The 20,180-nt window shown below is 48.7% G+C and overlaps 1 long non-coding RNA gene across 1 annotated transcript in view; it reads left to right on the forward strand.

Moving 5' to 3' along the window:
* The first annotated feature begins 1,740 nt into the window (after positions 1-1,740).
* The window catches only part of LOC109455175 (uncharacterized), a 54,627-nt gene continuing 36,187 nt past the window's right edge, over positions 1,741-20,180 (forward strand). The window contains exons 1-3 of the long non-coding RNA XR_016021294.1: positions 1,741-1,859; positions 8,226-8,475; positions 9,163-9,222. This is a non-coding gene — a long non-coding RNA (uncharacterized LOC109455175). The remainder of the gene's footprint in view (positions 1,860-8,225; positions 8,476-9,162; positions 9,223-20,180) is intronic.

The raw sequence follows: 20,180 nt of genomic DNA on the forward strand, positions 1-20,180 counted from the left end.
GGTCAGCACCTCCATGCCTACGCTCTAGTCTGTATTGTATTGTTGCTTGGAGACCTGGGAGGGAAGGCGCAGCCTCCCCTCTGTGGTGGTGTGGTCACGTGTTGACCGTGGAGCTAGGGTGTCACTCTCGGCACTGTTTGCAAATGGAAAGTGGCTGGAGTCCTGGGAGAGAAAAATAACTTCCCTCTCAGCATCCTGTCATCTACCTTTGCTGTCCCCAGGCTTTGGGACCCTGATATGGCTGTGAGGGCAGGGACACGGTTGGTCAGTCGTAGGGTTTCATGGTTTCTGGGCACCAGGAGGTAGGACGTGGGGATCCTGCAGCATTTTGCCAGTATATACAACCAACACCAAAAATCGTGGTTTCTGCCTGGGAATACTACCTGGGCACAGAGTTACCCACCCCTCCCCTGCGACACACACACACACACACACACACACACACACACACACACACACACACACACTCAGGTTTGGGGACCCCAAAGCAGCTTCTGAAGCACTTATTCAGCACCTACTCTATGCAAGGCGCACACTGGCCACTGCATTGACTGGGGGTGCTGTGTGTGACCTTGGCAAGCCCCTTACCCTCCCGGAGTCTTGGTTGCCACAGCTTTCCAGAAATAAGAGTACTGCTTCACAATCCTGTAGGTATGGATTAGGTGAATGCCAAAGCCTCGTGCCAACTGCCAAACCCTGTTCAGGAACAGAAGCCTGTAGGTTTGTGCAAATTAAATCATTTGGATCTTCCAAATCTTAGGAGATTTTTATTAATTTAATGTCAGAAACTGGATGGAGTTGGAACTAACGTCCACATGTCTTTGGAATAAAATACATATGGGAGTTATTAACCAGAGTCACCCCAATAAAGTTAATTTAAAAAATATATATGGGAAAGCAAAAAGAAGAAGAAAAGGAACTCATGCTGATTATTCAAAATAGCCAAGACTTGAAAACAACGTAAGCATCCATGGATAGATGAAGGAATAAAGAAGCTGTGGTCTATAGATACAATGGAATATCATTCAGCCGCGAGAAAGGAGGAAATCATGCCATTTGCAACAACTTGGATGGCCTTTGAGGGTATTATGAAGTAAGTCAGACACAGAAATATAAAAATGGTATAATAGCACTTACATGTGGAGTCTAAAAAAGTCAAACTCAGAGGAACAGAGTAGATTGTTGGTTACCAGGGGTGGAGGGTGGGGAAAATGGGGAGCTATTGGTCAAAGGGTACAAACTTCCAGCTATAAGATTAATAAATTCTGAGGATCTAATGTACAACAATGTGTCTATATGGTTATAGATATAGATAATAATTATTTAGTAATACTGTATCATATGCCTGAATGTTTCTAAGAGAGTAGATCTTAAATATTCTCACCACAAAAAAGCAGTGGTAAATGTGACAGACAGAATGAGGTGTTAGCTGGTTCTATGATGAAAATCGTTTCACACTATATAAGTATATCAAACCAACACGCTGGATACCTTAAACTTACACAATGTTTTGTGTCAATTATATATCTCAATAAAGCTGGGGGGTGATTTAAAAGAAAAAGAAAACATGCCGAAGCCTGTAGGAAATCATCAAGGTAATGATATGCCAACAGTGGGGTCTTGGACAAAACATTTCCCGCCAGCCTGCGGCTTGCCCTTTGACTTTCTTAAGGGTGTCTTTTGATGGAGAAAAGTTGTTCATTTGGATCAATTACGATAGTTCCATTTGTTCTTTTCTAGCACCTCGTCTCCTGTTTCAGAAATCCTGGTCTCACTATGACGACTGCCTCCAGCGCTCCGCACTCAAGGCCATCATCCGTCTCGAATCATCCTTGTGCACGGAGTGGGGCAGAGTCAAGGTTTGTGGTTTTCCACCTGATATCCAGTCACGCCGGCACAACGTGTTGAAAATTATTCCTGTCCCCACTGAACTACAGTGGGGCTTCTGGGTATAAAATGCTACAGAGCAATGCACACAAGAAGCTGCTTCCTCATGAAACAGCAAGGCTGAAGTCTATAGATTTTATGGTAAATAAGAGAAGCCAGACACACAGGAACACATTCCAGAGAGGCCTGTGCAGTGACAGCGGGCTTTCATGGACACCCCGGGGCCGGCTGGTGTCTGGGAGGAGGTACGAGGGAGGCTTCTAGGGTGTGGAAAGGTTCTGTATTTTGACCTGGGTGGTGGCTCCACAGGTGTGTGCAAGTGAAAAATAAACCTATGAGCTCTGCCATCAGATGAGCACACTGAACTGTTTGCATGCGATACACTACCTTAAAAGAATGTGTTGGAGTGTGAAGGAGGAAAAGATGCAAACAGAGGTGTTTGCTGGGGAAGCTGCGCAGCGGCTTTGCAGAGAGGGAGACTGAAAGAGAAAAAGGGGCAGCCCTGCTGCCCATCCGGAAGCTGCTGCCAGCTGGGCCCCACCGTTGTCCTGTGGGTTGCAAGCATACTCCCAGAACACCAGCCTCGACAGGGTCTCTTTGGGGCCATGAGACAGTGAGACACAGCAAGGCCACTGCACAGTTGTGTCTTTACCCAGATGAAACAAGGTCCCCATGCTTCCCATGAAATACCAAGCACACCTCTCAGGCCCCTCTTTTGGCTAAAATGAATAACTGCTACGTCTTTACCAATTACAGCTTTATCATGTTTTTAGTCTCCCCTCTCTGTGGATGAGATTTATTGAGATCCCCAATTATAGACCTGCCCCCACTTTCAGCAGCGCCCAATCTAGTGAACCCCTACTGCCTTAGGCCCTCCTCCCAATCACCCAACGAAGCTTAAACCCTATATAATAGGTTCTTGCTGGCACCCTCTTCTCGCACCCCCTGTCCACTGTGGGTGTGATCTCCTTCTCGAGGTGAGTAGCAAACCCACCTTGTTTAACCACAGGTGGGTCCAGGTGGTCTGCGGCTGGAGGGCATCTACAAGACATTTGCCCAAAGTCTTGAAGAGTGATCGGGTGTTTGCCAAGCAGAGGAGGAGGGAAGGGTGCTCTGAGCCAAAGGCATAAGGTGAGCAAGCACTTGCACAGATGGTGGAGGAAGGATGTGTTGGCCATGTTTGTGTATGGGGCTGAGGAGTGGGGATTCAGTGGGGGTGGGTGCGGCCAGAGTGTGACCAATGTCGAATGCCAGGCTACAGAGCAAGGCCAGGACCGGGACGAGGCAGACCCTGAGATGAATGGCTCCTTTAATTTTTGCATTCCTAGGTGCCTCCCTCTTCTCACCCTAATGCCGGCCCTGGTAGAGTTTCTATAACTATCTCTAATTCAGGGCCCAGCCCCAGCCCTGAGCTGACTGTCAGCCATGCTGGATTCTCGTCAAGACTCAGTCCATTGTGACATTAATGAATGAGGCTGTCACTAGTGCCCTGTCTCCTGTTGTCTGCAGTGACCATTTCTGGCCGACACCTCTCACCACACCCTTCCACCCTCCATCTCCCCAGCTGCTGGCCAGAGACTTGGTGGGGAGCATGGACAGCGGCCCCGTCAGCTCTCACCCTGATCCACAGACCCAGTGGGGCGTCATTTCTCTCTCCTGGTCCTATTGCCAGAAGGATGTGGCAGAAGCTTCTCCACTCTGAGACCACCCTAGATGCTGACAGCATAAGCCTCCCCGGGCCCAAGCCCCTCTGTTTCCCTCTGTCCTGCCCCGATGCTGGCCTGCTCTCCATCCCTCCTCCTGTCAAAAGGCCTGGCCCTCTCCGGTCAGCCTGGGAACCCAAGTGGGTGCCCTTGACTCCTGACTTCTGGAGGTGTGTCCTCCCTCGGACCCAGCAGCACCACCTGTTCTGGCTCCTGTAGCCTCTCCTGGGCTGACTCCTCGTCTGACCAGTGAGCCTTGGATGCCTGGGCTCTGGGTGGCTCTGTGCTCAGCCTCACTTCTCCTTGGCTTCGCTTCCTCCGCTGCAATCTGTGAAATTGCTGACCCCCAGATCTCTCTCCTGATCTCCAGACCCCTGGATCCTACCATCTGCCATATGCTTCCACTTGGGCCCCCAGAATTCCAAACAGCCATCTCAGGTTGGATTCTCTGTGTCAAAGATTCATGTGCAAGGGATGCCATTGGCAGAACTCCCAGGAGAAAGTGGTAAAGGCGCAGGGGAAGCAGGATCTGAAAGGGGAGGGAGCCCAGCGAGGATGGCAGAGCGTGGCTCCAGCCTGCTCCCCTGGGAGCTCTGGAGAGTAAGTCACACTGCAAGCTGCCTCCACTGGAGGCACGGTTTCTGGGCTGGCACATTGCCGCACCCACAGTCAGGGGTTGGGGCTGCCTAACAAGATGTCCATTCTAGGGCACAGCAACATCCTGAAGGCAGCCTGCCTAGGAGGAGACACAGCAGCAGGCCAGCCATAGGACACAAATCCCATTTAAGCAGGAGGTAGGGAGGACCAAGCCCTGAGAGAAGAATATCCAAGATCACGCCCACCATCAGCCAAGGCTGCTCCTCTCTGGGATTTGCCACCACAGTGAGTGGTGCCTCTGGGACCTGGCCGAGAGCTGGAAACACCTCCAGCTCAGGTCAGTGTAGCATCTGGGCCAGCTTTTCCTCTAAGCCCTGCACTGGGCATGGGTAAGGCTGGGGGTTGGGAGGTGGCACCGAAAAGCCCAACCAGGCCTTGCCCCAAGGAACTCCTGGTCTAGCAAGAAAGGCACACTTCTAACGGGACCATTAGGAGCTCCTGAGACCAATAAATGACAGGGAAAGGGTTGCCGCCGCGCCTCCCCCATTGCTCTTCAAGGAAGAGGGGCTGGGGTCAGGGGACATGAGCAGGGGTCAGCTTACATGGGGCAGGAGGATGGGGTCAAGGATGGCATAGAGAGTGAGGAGCCATTAATCAAGTAAAGAGGTGGAAAGGTGATTCGTGTGGGAGGCCCAGCAAGAGCCAAGTTAGGGAGGCGGGATGTTGCCTGGTTCAAAGCACAGCGAGCGCCAGTTTCACCCAGAATTCCCACAACTTCATTCACAAGCCATCTGGACTGTTTTTGACCTAATGGTGTTCTCTGAAGTACTGATTTATTTGTGTGTGGTGTTGTTGTTTTTTACCTTAAATACATCTATTTCAAAAGGAAACTTCATATTATTACCTCAACTAGAAAATGAATATCACTTTGCTAGAAAAAGGGAAGTGACTGAATGTAAAGATACTGCTAAGTTCTAGCTGAAAGCTGTTGCCCAGCTAGGCTCTGAGCAGGAGTCCTGCTCTCTCTTTCACTGAAATAGTTCTGCAATTATCTGAGAGGTGTTAACGACACACCAGCACCAGATGGAAACTTCCACCTGCTGCAGTCTGGCAGTCTGGAGGAGTCAGACTGCGTGACCTGGGGCTGCTGTGTGATCCAGCATCCCTTTATGCATCTCAGGCTCTGGAGAACCCTGAATTTGGTCAGGCAAAGCCACAGGGGTGGGCCAGGGTTAGGTTCAGATTGTTCTCGGGAGGCAGGCTGAGCCAGACTGAGGAATTCAGGTTTTCTCACGAGGGCACTAGGGAGCCATGTGAGAGCTGTGAGCAGGGGTGTGACATGATCCATCACGGTTCAGATTTTGGCCTGACAGTGTCCAGGGGTGACCTTCTCACATAGGGGTGCCTGGGATGGTCTCCCTGGAGTCCGTGTAGCTGAATTGGATCCCTCACCTTCCTGGTCGTGCAGTCTGTGGCCACAGGGACACAGGCATGCTCTAATCCAGAGCCAGAGCGGCAGAACTGAGGACAGGAAGTGGGCTCTTCCTCAGCTCTTAAAGGTAGGACAGCCACTGTCTCTCATAGCCCTCTGGTGCATAAGCAAATGAAAAGACTCTGTGTTGTGTACCAACGCTAGAGACGGTGATAGAAATGCAGTGATTTGGGGGGCACTTATTAGTGTTCTAACAACTGACTTTGGCTGAGTTTCACCACCTCGCTTTCTTCCTTCCTCCCTCCCTCCCTCCTTTCCTCACCCTTCCCTCCCTCCTCTCTCCTCCCTCCTGTCTTCTCCCTCCCCTTTCCTTCCTTCCTTCCTTCCTTCCTTCCTTCCTTCCTTCCTTCCTTCCTTCCTTCCTTCCTTCCTTCCTTCCTTCCTCCCCACTCTCTCCCTCCCTCCCTTCCTCCATCTCTTCCTTCCCTTCCTTCCTCTGCTCCACCTCTCTTTCTTTCATTTGAATCTAGTCTGTGTTTATACAGTGTTTCATGGTCTACAAAGTTTATTTGGGTAGAGGTTGTCCAGAGTAGGTACCTGTCTCATCTCAATGACAAGGAAGTAGGGGCCTAGTGACATTGACATGATTCCATGGACACTCAGGGGTAGAACTTGATCCCAAATGTTCTGAATCTCAGTCCCATACCGCTTAGGAGATTGTTGGAATAATCCAGGTGAGAGTTGGTGGTAGCTCAGACACAGTTGTCACCATGAAAGTGGTGAGACATGGTCAGATTCTGGATATGAATGGGCTGTGTGAAGGAGGAAAACAGAGAGGTCAAAGGAGACTCCAAAATTTTTACCTGAGCAACGGAAAGAAGAGCAGGCTTGGGGGTGGGGAATCCTGAAGGTAGCCGGAGCCAAGTGAGGTTTGAGATGAGCAGGCAGCTGGACGCACGGGTCTGGAGTCTGGAGAGGGGGTGGGGGGATCTGGACAGGAGATGCACATTTGGGGTGAACGGCATGTAGACTGAGGAGGCCACCAAGGAGGGCATACAGACAGAGAAGAGAAACGGGCTGAGGACTGAGCCCCAGGCGCTCCCAAAAGCTGGAGAGCAGAGAAGACACCAGAGAAAGAGCTGAGAGAAGTGGGCACAGAGCTCGATGGAATAGCGGGGAGGGTCTCAGCTGCTCCAGGCGGCAGGCAGCAGGGAGAGCCAAGGACAGGGGGCTGCGAAGTAGGTGGGTGCCCTCCAGGAAGAGCGCATGCCCCCTGTGGATTGCAGAGACTTAACTAGCAGATTCCTCATGTTGGTACACAGACCTCACCATTTTGCCACAAAATGCTTCTCCCATCCCTCCTCCACAAATGTAAACTTTCCTTCATTTTTCCCCCCAGAAAAACAAATGATGATTGATATCTATCCAAGGGATTAAGTAACTAAAAACCAACTTTTACTTGATTCAGAAGTTGATATGTTCAACACATCTCTTTCCAAAACTAACAACAATAAAAAATGACACCCAACACAAACAGGGTCTATTAGACACCAAAGTAGGAAGGTTTCCAGAAAAATTAAAAGAATATTTGTCTAAGGTTTTAACAACCAAACCGACACCCCCCTTGGCTTCCAGACTCTAATCAGAGCCTAGCAATGGAGCAGAGACAGGCGTATTTTCCCCGGGGTACAGGCCCATGTCCGCACATTCACCACTGGGGAGTCTGGTCCTGTCTGTGCCTCCCGAACTGGCTTCCTGCTCCCAGGCTGACGGGCAAAGTGACTCTCTGCTAGGTGGTCTCCTGGTTTGGGTTTGGACTGTCTATGCTTCTCCCCACAGTGGCCAGACCCTCCTCCAGGAGACCCCTGGTTTGACCACCGGGGCCAGCCTCAGGGGACTATGGCTGAGGATTCCTCACTCCTTGGGCAGGCATGCAACGCTCTTCCCAGCCTCTCAAACTCCCTTTTTTCAGGGTCAGTACTTCCCAGCATGCATCTAGTGGTTTCCCACCTCTGAGCCTTTGCGGTACTGGGTGCTATTCCCTCCATCTGATATACTCTTACTGCCACTCCTCCCAAATGCATACTGAATTCACACCATCTCTCAAGAGCAAGATGACTCCAGAATCTGACTGATCTGCCTCTGTTCTGGTTAACACCTGTTATCCTGGGGTGATTATTAATAATGCCCCCTTTTACTCTCAGAAATATCCTGGTTTAGACAACAAATTCCATACTCACCTGACATTAGGCCCAGCTCAAACGCCTCCTCCAGGAAGCCACCCCTGATTCCCAGAGGAAAGGTCTCCTTTATCCTGAACTTGCATAATCCCAAATCCTTTTTCTGAGTGTATCACACTGTGGGGGACAATTTCCTCAGCATGTAGCCTCTCCTAGGCTAGGCAGATACAATCCCTTTATTAAAAGCATTTACAAATATAGTGTCATGACTTAGATTGTGTCCCCCAAAAAAACATATATTGAACTCTTAAGTCTGGTTACCTGTGAATGTGACCTTATTTGGAAATAGAGTCTTTGTACATTTAGCCCAGTCTTGAGGTCATTCAGGTGGGCCCTAATCTGATATGACTGTGTCCTTATAAAAAGGGGACATTTGGACACAGAGACAGACACGCACAGAGGGAAGACGATGAGAAGAAACCCAAGAAGATGGCCGTGTGACTGAAGTGATGCATCTACAAGTCAAGGAGTGCCAAGGATTGTCGACAAACACCAGAAGCTGGGAAGAGGCCAGGAAGGATTCTCCCCTGGGGCCACCAGAGAGAGCAGGGCCCTGCTGACTCCTTGACCTGGGACGTCCAGCCTCCAGAACTGTGAGACACAAGTTGCTGTTGATGTAAGCCATCCTGTTGTTGGTACTTTATTACAGCAGACTTAGGAAACTAATAAATATAGTAACTACTCTTAAAGAACTGCTTTGTTGAGATACAATTCACATACTATAAACTTTACACTTTTAAGTGGTACAATGGTACGGATTTTACTATATTCGCAGAGTTGTGCAACCATCAGCACTACCCAATTTTAGAACATTTCGTCACCCCCAAAAAGAAACCCAATATCCATTAGCAGTCACTCCCCATTCTCCTTTGTCCTTCAGGCAACCACTAATCTACTTTCTGTCTCTATGGATTTACCTATTCTGCACATTTCATGCAACACATGGCCTTTTGTGACTGGCTTCTGTCACTTAGCATCCTGTTTTCAGGGTTCACCCAGGTGGTAGCATGTATCCGTGCTTCACTACTTTCTATGACCCAATAATAGTCCACATGGATAGAACACATGTTATTTACCCGTTCATCAGTTAACGAACATTTAGATTATTTCCAATATTTGGTTCTTGCGAATAATGCTGCTGTGAACATTCACGTGTAAGTTTTTGCATGGGCAGATGCTTTCGATGCTCTTGAATAAGAAAGTAACTCTTTTTCATGGAAAGATAACATTAAAGATAAACAAAAGTGCCAGTGGTAGAAAAGTCTATGCATCTAAAGCCAGACTCTTTCTCCTCCCTCCTCAGAGACCACTACTTGTTTCGTTCCTGTCCTTCCAGAAACGTTCTCTGCATACGCACACTCAGGTAAGTGAATGTTTCTTTTCTTCAGCAAAAGTGCCAGCACCCGATTGTTCCATTCCCCTGTGCGTCTCACATATCAATACCCCTGGATGCTTCTGCTTCCTTGTCTAGGGCTAGACTTCATTCTGTCAGTGACTGCCTCGCTGCACTGCTTGAATATGCCCTTGTTTATTGAACCATTTGAAGGGCATCTAGGCTCCTCCTAATCTTGGGTCACTGCAAATATGCCACCCTGAACATGCTTGTGTACCCATGCAAAGATTCTGGGGTGGGTGTGTAGAGCAGAAGGCCCAGAGGTGGACTTGCTGGGACATAGAATATGAGCTTTTCTGGTTTGAATAAGAACAGGGCCCTGAGTTTCTTGATTTGGGAGCTGTCTTCGTGGCCCCTGTGTATAGCACAGATATGTGCCCAGTGGCAAGAAGAGTGGAGCTTGCCCTGGCCCATTTCCTCCCTTGAACCTGTTTTGAACCTCAAAAGGCCGGGGGATATAGGCTGGACTAAACTGCTAATTCACCAGCCAGTTGGTGACCTTGTGTGGATGTTACAACCCACACAGATCTAGATTCTTGGCCAATCCATTTCCATAAACATTAAGCACAAGCTCAATTATTCTCTTCAAACACAGTAACTTTCAAGAAATTGGTAGTCTGTGAATTTAAAACCAGCCAGATTAACAAAATGAATCGTTCCGAATTATTAACTTGTTATCATGGCATAGGAAGTCTTTCTTTTTTTTTCTTTCTTCATTTGCTGACTCAAAGACAGACTTTGAAAACAAACCTCATTGACTGCGCCCGCTGTTTTCTAGCTGAACAAAGGTTTTTCGACAAATCAATTTTATTGTGCCGTGTGCCTTCAAAGTTGAGAATCTGATGAGGTCAACTCTCTCCCACCCCTGACACTAAATTAGCTCAGTGACCTTGAGAACATTCCTTATCTTCACTAGGTGGTGGTTTGCTTAACAAGGAGAGGTTAGATAAGACTAAGACTCTAGGATTTTAGGCTTCTAGGTCAAGCTAATCTCTGTACTTTGATAGCTCCTCTGTCCACCGGCTGACAGGCAGTCCTCTGTTTTGATGTGCAGCCCCAGCCTCAGACGAGGGGTTATTGTCAGATTTAAATGTCTAAACCTTGTTTGAACTTGAAGTGCAAACAAAGGGTTAATGTCATATTTTGCCATCTAAACGGGACCTTTAGGGACCTTGTTTGCCAGATGAACTCAGAGCCAATGTTATTAGCCTGTGCAGGTACTTTTGGCAGAGGTTTTGGGAGGAGATGGGGTTTGGGAGTGGACCAGGGATTACAGACGAATTAGCATTTCTGCCCCTGGCTCATTACCGGTGGATAAAGACACCTCCTGTGGCTCCCAGCAGGTTGGTAGCAGGAATTTGGGTGGTTTGGACAGCAGGAATCTGGCTCCACAAAGGCTGCTAAAAAGCCATTGTTCCAGGGTTTAACGGGGCCCGTTTGTTGGCAGCTCCCTCATGTCTCAACTGGAGCCAAAGTCTTCATCCTGACACTGATAAACAACACAGCTGGTGCCAGAATACGCTTAATGACACTCCCCTGCCAGCCAGCCATTCCTCTGCTCCAGAACCTTCAATGACTCCCCATTGCCCACTCACTCTCTGCTTGGTTGTCCAAGCTGACAAGCATCTGGCCTCATTACCTGGCTAATCTTAATGCCCACTATTTCTTAGTGTTTTATTTTAACCAACATGTTTGCAGCATCAAGTCTGGGCCAGGCACTGGGTGTTAAGTGCAGTGCAAGTATCATCTTGTTTTTCCTTGATGAGTGTTTTTAAAGAAGGTCTCATCCCCGTTGTGTGGACAAAGAAACTGAGGTCCAGAGCAGCTAACGCGGCCTGCATAATGCCGCACAGCCAGACAGCATAGGGCCAGTACAATCCCCGTCCCGAGCTCTCCCTCACTGCCTGAGGTTGGGGCCTGGTACTGAGCATTAGTGTGGGCAGGGCAAGAATGGAGGGCTTCTGAGGGGTGACGCTGAGTGATGAGAGGAAGCAAGTGAGGCAATGAGTGGTGGTGGTGGTGATGGTGGGGAACATTCCGGACAGAGGGAACAGCAAAGAAAAAGGCCTTTCTCTCTCTGGACCTTACTTTCCTCATCTGTCAAATATGTACTCGCATGTGCGTGCGTGCGTGTGTGTGTGTGTGTGTGTGTGTGTGTGTGTGTGTGGTTGGAAGGTGTTGCCTTCTGGTTCTCTGGTTCTACTTGCACCCTAAAACTCTCTGAATTTCTCTGAATTTCACCCAGAATCAGCGAGTGAGTGGTGGGTGCCTCTTTAAATTTTGTGCCCTAGGTACCTCGCTTTTCTCATCCTTAGCCCCCTCAGGCTCTGGCTGCCATCACCCTGTAACCTGATTCAGGAAATAAACAAATAAACAGACCGGCTGAGGTCAGTGCCCTGGGGGTGGGGAGGACTGGAGTGGGGTCTTCTGGCCACTGTCAGCTGCACTTGAGCAAGGGCTGCCCCCTTTAGAACAGGGCCCCTTCTCCACTATTCCTAGCTGCCTTAGAAATCTGGTCGGCCTTATTCATTTTTATCGTCTGCAAGGCCCTTGTAACAATTTGTGTTTGCCACTCTGGGGCAGCATGCTTCACAAGGCTGGTGAGGACCCACTATTCCATTGCCATTCGACTTAACATATCTTCGGCAACCATGTTACATCTCATTTTCTTCTTCTCATTTTCCTTGCTGTCTTCTTCCCTGCTTTCTTGCTCCATCATCTTCTGTTCTTTCCCTCTACCCTGTCTCTCTTCAGTCCCCAGCCAATCCCCCTCTTACCCCCTCTTATTTCTCGATTACATCATATCTAAATATACTTTGGCAGGAGAAGTCCATCAGGGGTCAGGGAGGGCCTCAGAAAGGTGGTAACACTCGAACGTGGCTTTGAGGGGGTGAACAGGAGTTTGTCGGGTAGCAGGGAGGAAGAAACAGGAGACCAGCATGCTTAAGTCCAAGGGCTGGGATCCTGGCTTCTCCACTCTGCAGCTCTGTGATCCAGGGCAAATTATATCACGTCCCCAAGCCTCAGTTACAGCATCAGCGTAACAGGAGTTTCTCTAGCACCTACTTGATGAGCTCAGCCATCAGTGAGAACATTTCTCAGGACAGGCCTGGTGCCTGGTGAACAGAAGATGCTCTATAGGTGTTTGTTGAATAAATGAATAGATGTCCCAGTCAGAGGGGATGGCATAAAGCGAGGTCTGGCAATGAGACCAAGCACAGCGTGTTTGGTGACTCATGTCCACTCCTGAATCTGTGGCACAGCCTCGTCTTACTGGCTTCTGAGGGCCGATGGCGCACATCTCTTTCCAACTCTGCATTCACGGATGTTACCTCAGTAGCTTGGACTCCACCACTGGGGAAGTCTTTGCGCTGTGGAAACTGGCAAACACTACAGGTCAGAGCTTTTCTTTTTTCCCTCCAGTGAGCCAGTTGACCAGCGCACCATCTCCTGTGGGCAGGTGAGGGTTAGATTTCAAGAGGCCTTGGACAGTAGCGCCTGGTGAGGTCCTTCTGTTCACTCTGTTTGTTGTAGGACTTCAGAAAGACAGTTTGAACCTACCTGACCTGAGAAAGATGTGTTTTTTTAGAACTAAAGAAGCCCAGAATTGGAGTTCTAAAAAATCCCAAACATATCACCCTAATATAGTTACATAACTCAAAAAATGATCTTCAGCTTAAATCTTTTTTTTCTTTCTTAAAAACCATTTATTTCTATTGAATAAGCAAACCCTTGAATTAGAAAAGCACTTAATTTATCAAGTGAAAACTCAGGAGATTTTTCAATTGGGAGAAATGGGGTGGGGGTGGGGCCTGTGTGAGAGGGTGGCAGCAGCCAGTTCATTCATGATTTTGCAGGAAAGGATGTTTGTTGGCCTTTACCCTGATAGCAGTGGGAAATCATTGGAGGGTTTGAAGCAAACAAATTATATGATTAGATTCTGGTCTTGGAAAAGGTCCTTCCCACTGTTCTGTGAAGAGCCTGGAGGGGGCCAGCATGGATGCACGGATATCAGGCAAAAGAGAATGAGTGTGGATAAGCATGTTTCTGGAGAGAGAAGACCATGTGTTCACCTTACTTCCTTTTCCTCCTGAGCACTCAGCTGGACTACATTTCCCAGCCTCCTCAGCAGTTAGGAGGACCATGTGATTTAGGTCCAGCCCACTGAATATGGGAGGAGGTGATGTAAGCCACTTCCAGGCTTGGCCATAAAAACCTCCCTTACAATCCTCCAGGTTATATCCTTCACACACCTCACACCAGGAGCCAGTGGAGAACTCCCAGGCCTAGGAGATGGCAGAGCCACTACCTGGAAGGAGTAACTGAATAGAGCAGAGCCCCACCATCTCCCTGCACTGGACTGTGCTGAGAGGAACAAAGCTTCACTGTGTTAAGCAACGAAACCTGGGGCTGTTTGTTATAGCAGCCGAGCTGACAGATATAGTGGGGAGGAAAGCAGAGACAGGTGTGTAGAGCTGAGAGCTCTCTGGCGGTAAAGTCATGGGATTTGTGATCAATTCGATATGGAATGAGGGATGAGGAGGCGTTGGAGGCCTCCTGTCTTACTGCCCAAGTGTCTTACTGAACGGAGGTGCCTTTTACTGTGGGGAGACCCTCAGGTGGAGACCTTAAGGTTGGTGTGTCTAAGACACCAGAGTGATGTCAAGAAGCTCTTCTCTCAGCCTTGCAGCCCAAGATAGTCTGGCAGCTCCTCGTGGGAGCACTTCTTGGTGGTCAAGGCCAGCTGTCATTCATGAGGGAGAGAATACAAGGAGTGTCTGTCTCTGGAGCCATCATGCTGCCCTTGGCCAGAACCTATCCATGTGGTCGGGAATACTGGCTGTTCCCTCCCAGACCAGCACACCTTCCACCATGTCCAGACTTTGGACCCCAAGCTCTAGGTAGCCAGGCTAGTGTTGGGACATAGTCTATTCCTTTTTTTCCCCTTTCAACAAATATTTCCTGAGTACCTACTATAATAGTAATGTTAAAATTACAATTTATTGAGCACTTCCCATGTTCCAGACCCTACGCCAAGCACTTTACTACATGACTTCATTTAATCTTTAATCAACAGAGATGAAAACTATTAGTGGCCCCATTTGACAAGTGGGGAAACTGAGGCTCCGAGAGGTCATGTAAGGCAGGCCTTGAACCCAGGTCAGCAAACTCCAGAGTCCATCATCCCAGGCATGGAGCCAACCCTGCCCTGAGCACGACATTGACAGTCTCCCAGAGCTGAGCATGGCCCGGTCCCTTGGCTCCTTCAGTCCCTCATAGTTCTTGCTCCTCTCAGTTGGGTAGTGGCTGCCTTTTGCTGCCCAGCACATTGGCACATCCTCTTCCTTTGTCTTCAGGAGGCCTAGGGCCAGGACAACATTTTTCATTTCCCTCCCCTGGAGGGAATTTTCACTGTGCTAGATCTTAGGGTCTAGATTACTGGTCCAACCACTGTTGGCATGGTACAGAGATCACATGAACCCCAAACCATGACCCCTGATGGGCACTGATTCCCAGGCAGCCACTGTCCTCAGAAGGGGGCTTAGGCCTGGCATCCAGAGCCGTTCCTAAGCTAGTTTGAAAACCCATTTCAACCAACTTAGTCCAAAAGTAGTGTTTAAGGCATCACAGAATCCAAGGGAGGGTTGAGCCAAAACCTAGACTCAGGCACCCAGATGCCACTACAGCCTTCTTTGTATCTCACATCTCTGCTTTTTGAGGACTGCCACGAGGCAGAGGTGGATGTTACCCACCCAGCATCACTTCTCATTTAAAATAGCCCTGATTTTGTTCAATATGCTCAGCTAAATACTCTCTGCCAGGTTCCTTTGCTGCAGCCATGAGATATAGTTTTGGACAATACGATGTAAACAGACATCTGCTCTGTGTTCTGGAAAGTTTTCTTGTGTGTGTGTGTGTGTGTGTGTGTGTGTGTGTGTGTGTGTGTTTTTGTGTTTTTTTTTTTTAATAAAATGTGTCCAACACAGCTGGCCTAACCCTTCTCCCCTTCATTCTTCCTTGAATGCAAATATGATGGCTGGAGCAGGAGCAGCCATCTTATAGCCATGAGAAAAAGACAAGAAAATCAAAAAATGCTAGCTCTGATCTCACTGAATGACTAAACCGTTGTCCATGGTCACCTGCCTCTAGATTTCTTATCATTTGAGAAAAATATAATTTTATTTATTAAGCCATTGATGGCCAGATTTGTTTTGACTTGCAGGAAAACGCTATCCTAATGGAGACAATCGCTGTCATTTTCACTGCAGCTGTGTAAATGGAAACATAATTGCCCTGGTCCCTGGTCCCTGAACTCAACTTTCTGAATCCCAAGCTCAAAAAAACATTCCTGGACTGGGACTCATTGGCCCAGTTGAGATTGCTTATACCTGGTCCAATCAGCAGTGGCAGAGAGGGCAGGCTATGATTGGTCCAGGGAGTGCCAACCCGGAGACCAATGAGCTATGGCCAGCACAGGTATGGGAGGGGTACCATTTGAACATGACAGTAAGAAAGCCTCTGAGCAGCCTGACTTATCAGTGCCTGTTCTGGTCACCCAGCCAAGGGCACTGATCGGCTCATCTCCATTCACCCCCTCTAGCTCGCATTCATTCCACCATGCTTATTATGCATTCACTGTGTGTGCTGCATGGTGCTGGAGCAGGGCAGGATTTGAACTGGATCTATGATCTGGCCCATTTCTGCCACTAGACCCCAAGGGAAGCCTAAGTCCACATAGCCACTGGACTCAGTCTCCAGGCTGGGGTTCAAACCTGGGCTCTGCCGTTTACTGGCCAGTGACTGACTGTTTCCCATGGTAGCTCAGTTTCCTCATCCATAGCAGGTGGGGACTCTCTTGGCTTCAGTGAGCTTCGGAGTCAGCACACAAGATTCTGTCCCCTGTCCCCAGCCCCTTCCTGGCTGTGTGACCTCAGGGCTGCTGCCTCACTTCTCTGTGCATGATCCGCCATCTATAAACCAAGGGGAGAATCTTGCCCTCTTAGGTTGTTAAGGTAAGGAGATTCATGAAATAACTCTGGGCCACACAGGAAGTGCTCAATAAATCCTAAAAATAAAACTGAAACAGCCTCAAGGGAATGTATGACAAGCCCTGGGCAGAGTTTCCTGAGGCCAGCTGCCCAGGAAGAGGTTGGGCACTGGGTGAGGTCCAGCCCAGAGATTCTGCTGGAGCATGACAAGCAAAGGGTCTCCCAGACCCCTGCTGTGAGCCTGTGTAAGCTCATGGGATTGGTTGGCAGATGTGGGTCAGTGGTACATGCCAATCCTCAGGCTGAGGGCAGAAGAAAGCTGTCCCTGTCCATCTGAGGGCTGGCAAGCACCAGGGCCACATCTACGTAGGAGAGAGAAACCAAGGGCAACACGTGGGTCCTGTCAATGACAGCTGCTGGCCTTGGAAGGGAGACTGACCTTCTCTTTGTCTCCCTTCCGCGGGGCTGGGCAGGGCTGCGTGGGTGGACAGCAGCTACAATTCAGGTGTTCAGGTGTTCCCCACACACTTCGCAGCACTTCCTTAGCTGCAGGCCAGGGTTTGTGTGGAAAACAAGCTCCCTGCCCATGGCAGGTGTGTACCACCATCTTCCAGGGCCAGGCCCTAGGCCAGGGCTTCAGAGAAGGCTCACTCTGTGCTCAGAGTGACTATGGGGGAGAGAAAGTACAGGCCAACTCAGAATAGCTCCCTTTATCGGGATCTGCCAAGCGTCAGGTACTTAGACACACACACTTATTATGTACATGTCGTTATCACGTACCATGGCCCTAGGAAACAGGACCTGTTAGTATCCCCATTTCACAGAAAAGGAAACTGAGGCTCAGACACATGAGCTGGTTTGCCCAGGGCCACACAGGAAGTGAGATTCCAGACCAAGTCTGTCCAGCCCCAAAGAGTGGCCTCTTTCTCCTGCGTGACAGTCTCCAGGGAGCAGGCCAGAAGTCAAAATAGCATCAGGACATCAGAGAACTGCCCCTCGTTCCCCAAAGTCCTGGCTGTCTGCTTGAACCCCCTTTCCTTCCTCTCCCTAGCTGAGCACGCCCTGTACTTCTAGGTCTCTGTTTATACGCCACTTCCTCTGGGAAGCCCCCCATGCTTTCCCCAGGTTGGGGTTCCTCCTCTCAGCTCCCCCAGCCCCACTTATCTAAACCCATAGTCTGCCTCGGGACAATCCAAACTCCAGAGGACAAGACTATTTCTGTCACATCCTCCACAATATCTTCAAGGTGTAGCAAGGTGCCTGGCTCATAGTAGGCCCTCAATAAACATATATAGAATATGTGGAATAAATAACTCTGACCAGTCTCATTCCTCAAAGAGTACAGACTCTTTTCTGGGGGGTAGGGACTATATCTCTGGACCAAAGGGAACAGGACAGGACAGACCTGGGGTCCCAGGGACTGCTTCTCAGGACCCTGGCCCCCTCCCAGGGTGAGATGTGTCCCCAGAGCCCAGCCCATTGAATTTTTTCCTGCCGACTCACTCCATGATTCATTCTTGGCCCCTGGCATGCCTGGACCTACTGTGAGGCCACAGGCCCTGGTGCTAAGTTTAGTGACTGCAAAATGTCCTCGTGAAATTCCAGGCAGAGCCAGGGGGCTGGTGGCACATTCCACAGAGCTTCCTTGGGCCCTTTAGCTCAGCAGCAGGGCCTGAAGGGGAATCAAACGTCCTTCCAGTAAATAGCCTGGAAGGGCTGGGTCCCTGTCTTGGGGCCTTGACCAGCAGCCAAAGAGCTCAAGGACAAAGGTGCCCTCTAATGTCAGGGGAGCTCGGTGTGGAGGGTGGGACGCTGGGGGAACCTTTGAATGGTGTACCACAGTGGAGAAGAGAGTGGCCTTGTTGAGTTTCAGGGCAAAACCCTCTCCCTGGGAATCCTATCAACATGTTGGACAATTCATTCCTAGGATAAGACTTTCCTGCTGGGGCGTAGGGCCTGCCTCCCTGTGCCTCCCGAGTTGATGGAAGTGGCCTGGCTCTTCCCTTTGGGCCTCAGACCCACCTGTCTCCTTCCCTTCACAAGACAGGACCCCCATCCCTCTCCCTGCTCTGTAGCCCCCTCCAGATGTTCCCTGTCTGCTCTGTCCCTCTCCCAGAGATGAGGAACGAACAGGGGAGACATTGTGTGCGATGTACAGGGGGAAGATCCCTTCCTCTCTTCTGAACACAGTATAACTGTGTTACTGTGGAGGCACTGAAGGAGATCTTAAGTGACCTTAAACTGTTGACTTGGGTGGAGCCTGTGGCCCAGGAAGACCATTCAATCTTGTTCACGTGAAAATGCTCCCCAGGAAGGCCCCCTCCAGCCTGCATTTGGGCCATCGGTTTCAATCAATTCCTCCTCCACTGGGGTCTTTCCCAATAGGAGAAACCACATCCCCCTCAGCACGAGTCAGAAACTGCAGTCTTAGCACTGGACTGTCAGCTCCAATGGGGTTGGGGGTGGCTGTCAGATCAGTAGCATCTCCCAGCAGGGACCACAATGCCTTCACAGAGGCACTGAGATGGAGGCCCTTTTCTAAAAGTAAAAAATATATATGGAAACAAATAGAAAGATGGGCTATCAGGGGAAAAAGCAAACAATCTCAACAACCACCTCACTCCATACACAATAATCAATTGGAGAATAAATAATAATAATAATAATAATAATAATAATAGAAGGAGGAAACTTCGAGAGGTGATGCACACGTTCATGGCCTTAATGGTGGTGATGGTTTCATGGGTATATACTTATCTCCAAACTCATTAAGTTGTATACATCAAACATGTATAGCTTTTTACATGTCAAAAAAATCAATTAATAATGGATCATGGACATAAATGTAAAAAGCAGAACCCAGATCCCGGAGGACACAGAGACGAATATCTTTGCTACATTAGAGAGGCAAAGGTTTCTTGGTCAGGACACAAAAAGTACTAACCCTGAAAAAAAAATACTGAAAAATTGGACTTCATCCAAATTCAAATTTTCTGCTCATTAAAAGACACCATTAACAAAATTGATAAGTGAGACAAAGACTGGGAGAAAATGTTCACTGTGTGTGTGTGTGTGTCTGTGTGTGTGTGTGCGCACGCGCGCTCACGCGTGTGTGTATCTGACAAAGGACTTATTCCCAGAACATATAAAGAATTACAAATCCACAGTAAAAAAAAAAAAAAATCTGATTGTAAAAAATACTGGAAGACTTGAACAGACACTACAAAAGAAGATATACTAATGGCCGATATACACAGAAAACGGTGCTCACACAAAGGAAATACAAAATATTACAATTAAAATTATAATAAGATACCATCTCATACCCACCAGAATGGCGAACATTTTTAAAAGCTTCCACCACCAAGTGCTATGAAGATGTGGAGCAACTGAGATCTCATACTCTGCTGGAGGAAATATAAACTATATAGATACAACGGAAAAGAGTCTGGAAGTTTCCTCTGAAGGTAAGCAGCTAAGAAGATTTCAAAGTTACCTTAAAGTAAGCATATATCTACAGAATGTCGCAATCAGTCCACTAGTAACTCTTTACCCCAGAGCAATCAAAACATACGCATATACCAAGACTTGTGTGAAAATGTTCATAGCAGCTTTCTTCATGTCAGCCCAAACTGGAAGCAACCCAAATGTCTATCACCAGGGGAGTGGATAAATAAACTGTGGAACATTCTCACAATGGAATACTACTCAGCAATCAAGACGTGTCAGCTGCTGATAACAACATGGGTGAATCTCCAAAATAGTATGCTGAGGGGAAGAAGCCAGACCCCAAAGAGTACATCCTGTACGAATCCATCTGTGTGAAACTTAGGACAGGCAAAGCTGACATATGGTGAAAGAAATCAGAGCAGCAGTTGTCTCTGGGGACAAGGAGTGACTACAAAGGGGTGCAAGGCAACTTGTTGGGGCGCTGGAAAT

This window comes from Rhinolophus sinicus, chromosome 5 (genome assembly GCF_057876585.1).
Source record: "Rhinolophus sinicus isolate RSI-liver-muscle chromosome 5, RSI-T2T, whole genome shotgun sequence".
Lineage (NCBI taxonomy): Eukaryota > Metazoa > Chordata > Mammalia > Chiroptera > Rhinolophidae > Rhinolophus > Rhinolophus sinicus.